The 4,660-nt window shown below is 40.7% G+C and overlaps 1 long non-coding RNA gene across 1 annotated transcript; it reads right to left on the reverse strand.

Moving 5' to 3' along the window:
* Positions 1 to 2,217: 2,217 nt before the first annotated feature.
* On the reverse strand, positions 2,218 to 4,580 carry LOC127573871 (uncharacterized). Its single transcript, XR_007956829.1, has 3 exons — positions 4,449 to 4,580; positions 4,158 to 4,344; positions 2,218 to 2,349 (listed from the first exon to the last, which is right to left on the reverse strand). It is a non-coding gene; the product is annotated as an uncharacterized LOC127573871 (long non-coding RNA).
* Between the last annotated feature and the right edge of the window lie 80 nt (positions 4,581 to 4,660).

A 4,660-nucleotide genomic window follows, 5' to 3' on the forward strand; every position in this document is an offset into this window, starting at 1 on the left:
CAGTGAACGATGGAACTAGACTCCAAGATCACTCTGTACCTCAATGCAATTAAGGGGCCTACCAATAACTGTATACTTTCTCCTTTCATCTGACCTCCCAAAGTGCAAAACCTCACACTTGCCCAGATTAAACTTCATCTGCCACTTCTCTACCCATATTTCTAGCTGATCTATACCCCACTGTATTCTTTGATAGTCCTTTACACTGTCCACAACTCCACCGATCTTGGTGCCACCTGCAAACCTGCTAATCCACCCATCTACATTTTCAATGGATAGTAGAACGTGTAAAGGATGAGAAGCGGGAAGTGCATTGGGGGGCTTGGCTGGAAGTAGGAGAGAAACAGGAGTGGTGCTTTGGCGAAAGAGAAGAGAACCTATTAGCAACATTTTGAATGTAAAGAATTTACCTGCACTAACAAAGGAAATTGGCAGAAGTTATTTTCATGGGAGCAAAGGATGACAATTTCTTTGGGAAAGTATGAAGAGTACCAATACAGAAAGTAGATAAAGATTGCCATTTTAGCTAAACTGGAGTGGCAAAAGAGTGGTAAAAGAATGCCAGGATACACTGATGAAAAGATATCTTCTGGAATGTTAGGAGAAAAATCAGTCTGAAACAATAGTAGTTGGATTAGGTACAGAATGAGTGCACACAGCAGCTGGAGAGGATAAATGTCAATGCGAACCAAGATGATGAAGCAAGCAGTTGAATGTAGAAGAATTATTTTTTTCAAGTAACTTCAATTCTATCATAAACTAAAATTAATGAACTGAAGTGCCTAACTAATGTAAATATCACAATGTTTTCCATGGGATGTAACCAAAGCACTTAGAAATTGATCACTTTTGTGTTTTTAGCATTTTATCTTCTATTTTAATATATTTGCATATTTACTTTCCTTGCAATGCAAGTAAAATATTTATGTTCCTTCAGCTTAAGTTACAATGCCTATGTGAATATGTTTGCTTTCTTCTTAAATATTGTTCAGCTTTTCCTTACACAACTGAATAAAACAACTACCTTAACAAAATAACTTAGATTCTTAGTTTGTTTTTAATTCTCATTCTACCTACAACAAAACAACTACTACAAGATACAGACAAACAAATAGCCATTTAGACCTGCCTAAGAGTACCACTGAAGATTCCTGCAGTTAAAGCAAAGCAGGAGGTCTACACAACACACCTGAGTGTTTTTGGTCTTTCCTGAAACACCAAATATGTGCAAGAATATTTTTACTATAAATCTTTCTTTCATATATCAATTACACTTTTATTGTGCCATTATCACTTAATTGTATATGCAAAATATGTAAAAAATACACATAAAATCACATGGAAATGTGTGCCTTGACATTCATAAATTAGTTTTGTTTCCAAGCCGTGGCAGTGGAAAAACCATGTTCAATGTCATTAAAATCAAATTGTCGTGCCAGAAAACAGTTTTTCAAACAGTATATCACATTACTAAAGTGTCCTGCTTCAATTACCGGGCCAAAAAGAACTGCTGATGCTGGAAATCTGAAATAAAAGCTGTAAACACTGGAAATTTTCAGCAGGTCAGGCAGTATATGTGGCAAGATAAAAGACATAATTTCTAGTTGATGACCTTTAATTGGTACAGACCTGTTGAATAGTTCCAGCATTTTCTATTTTGCATCAGTTTAATTAATTTCACCTGCATCACATGGTTTTGGTTCAACTGTTTCCCACCAACTGTGGGCTGCTGATTTGTCTTCAGTTTGAAGGTCTACATTGTCAGAGCACCAGTAAATTTCATGGCTGTTTCTTTTTTCTCTCTGATTGAAATAGTAGACAATTGCTAGTATCTTTTGAAGCAAAGAAACATTTAACCTTGTTTAGTTCAGTGTTTCTTTTTACTGTGCTGATCCATACAGGGGATTTCTTTATACGTAATTGTAAGTGTTAGCATGTACAAGGAATTTCTACCATTAACCAACCACAAAAAGCAGTGGAAAAATAGAATTTCCAAAGATTAAAGCTACTAAAGGAATGAAGCTAGATAAATTTGAGGAAGCAAAATTGCCTAAACTTTGTAAACATTTTGCATGTAGCACTGGGATTACAATGCAGGCCATGTACTTTGGATTATGTTACAATGTTCACTTCTGGAGATCCACACTCCCTGCAGCAGCAATCACACCTTGCCTCATTGCCTGAGGAGCTGGGAGCTGAACTTAACACTTACATCCACCGTAATGAAGTGCTTTGAGAGGTTGGTTATGGTGCGAATCAATTCCTTCCTCAGAAATGACTTGGGTCACCTTCAATTTGCCAGCCACCATAACAGGTCAACAGCTGGCTTTCCAATCTGTTCTGGACCATCTGGATAACAGAAACACAATTAGGCTGCTATTCATTGACTACAGCTCAACAACCAAAACAATCATCCCCTCCAAACTTATCACCAAGTTCTGAGATCTGGACCTCCCTTTGTAACTGAATCCTTGACTTCCTCATCAGTAGATCTTAGTCAGTACAGAACATCAACAACATCTCCTCCTCATTGACCATCGCAGGTGCACCTCAGGGCTGCTTGCTTAGCCCCCTGCTCTACTCTCTTTACACCCATGACTGGGTGTCGAAGCACAGCTTCAATACCATCTGCAAATTCACAAATGACACCATTGTGGTTGGCCAAATCACAGGTGGTGATGAATCAGCATACAGGAATGAGATAGAACAGTGGTGCCATAATAACAATTCTCATTCAGTATCAATAAAACCAGGGAACTAATGGTTGACTTCAGAAAGGGGAACATGCTAGTTTTCATTTGTGGGTCAATGGTGGAGAGAGTTAGCAGCTTCAAATTCCTGGGTGTTAACATCTTGGGTGACCTGTCCTGGGCCCAGCACATATGAAGGAGGCACACCAGTGTCTTTCATAGAAGCTTAAGGGGATTTGGCCTTTCACCAAATACTTTAACAAACTTCTACAGATGCACTGTAGAAAGTATCCTGACTGATTGCATCATGGCCTGGTACTGCAATTCCAACACACAGGAACTCAAGAGACTTCAAGTAGTGCACATAGCCCAGTCCATTACAGGCACAGCCCTCCCCACTATCAAAAAGCATCTAATGAGGTACTGCCTCAAGAAGGCAGTTTCCATCACCAAGGATCCCCACCATCAAAGCCATGCCCTCTTCTCACTGCTACCATCAGGCAGGAGGTACAGAGGCCTGAAGTTGCACACCACCAGGTTCAGGAACAGCTACTTACTTATAACAATCAGGTTCTTGAACCAACCCGCACAACCTTAATCCAACTTCAGCAACAGAGCACTACAGACCACCACTTGCACTACCATGGACGTGTTTCTAATTGTGTTTTGCAATCATTTTCTACACTGTCTTGTATAACTTATGCTTTGTGTATTGTCTGAATCTACCTGTCTGTGATGCTTCTGCAGGTACCTGTACCTCACCATACTTGTGCATATGGCAATAAACTTGACTTGAGCTGGTGTAGCATGGGATGGTCCAGGGCCTGTGGATAAACATGGTTGGGCAGAAGTTCCAGGTGTAAAGCCACATGCCCAGTGGCAACTTGGGCATCTGGCAGCTCCAACATCACATGCACTTGTCTTCAGCTACTTCTTGGATAAAGCCACTTATTCTAGGAGGAACCTCTGGACTGGGCCCTGCAGAACCAAACATTAATCTATCCTGACTAACTCCCACTCTGTATTGTTCTAACAGACACAGATCTTAAAGATCAAAGTCAGCAATAACAGCTCAGACCCCTGGAGGGTGCAGATGAGAGTTTCATGATCAACAATGCTGCTACATGAACCTTTGAATAGGCCAACATACTGTATTAAGAACCCATTCAGACCCAAATATGCTGTCCCTATACTGATTATTTGTCAAATCCAAGCAGTTTCCTTTACCAGTCCCTGTCTAACGTTGGGTGCTGCATATAATTTGCCAAAAGAGCTATAGAAATTGCACCAAGTTTCACTGTGTCTGTCAGCATATGGACTTGCACCTTGGAATGTGCAGTCCATTGTGGAGACTGGAAGAAAAGCAAAGTTAACTGAGTTAATCATCTTCCAGTAGCAGTTGATGTTCATCTCAGAGTGTGAACGTAGCAACAGCACAGAACAGAGAACACAGAGTCCTGTACTTACACAGCTGTGCAGGACGAACTTCAACAAAGAGTACTGCATCCATTTCCGACCTTCTTGGCAAATGTACATTCCAGAAGGAGATGGACGGGGTCTCATCCCCGCTACAGTCACATCAAGGGCAGTGCATGGTGGAACTGAGAGTCCAGCTACGCATAAAGAATCTGACAGGAAAAACGCTTCTCAGCACCTACAAGGCAAGACAGTCCAATCTCAACTGAAACTGCGAGCACAGTGCAACATATTGCAATGATAAACCATGTGACATGGTCTTTAAAGAGGTTAACGACTCACCAAGCCTCAAGTAACAGTCACCCTTATAGTCAGATCACAATTGTACCCTACAGTACAAAGTGTTTCAAAAATTCTTCGGACCACCCTGTCGATACACCAACATGAGGGTGTAAATTAATGCGTTCAACTTTCTTTCAGAACAGGCTTCTTGCAATAATTAGCAACTCCCGCCCAAACCCCATCATTTCAAAATTTGCAACAAGTTGGAAGAA

The sequence above is a fragment of the Pristis pectinata genome, chromosome 8 (assembly GCF_009764475.1).
Source record: "Pristis pectinata isolate sPriPec2 chromosome 8, sPriPec2.1.pri, whole genome shotgun sequence".
Classification (NCBI taxonomy): Eukaryota; Metazoa; Chordata; class Chondrichthyes; order Rhinopristiformes; family Pristidae; genus Pristis; species Pristis pectinata.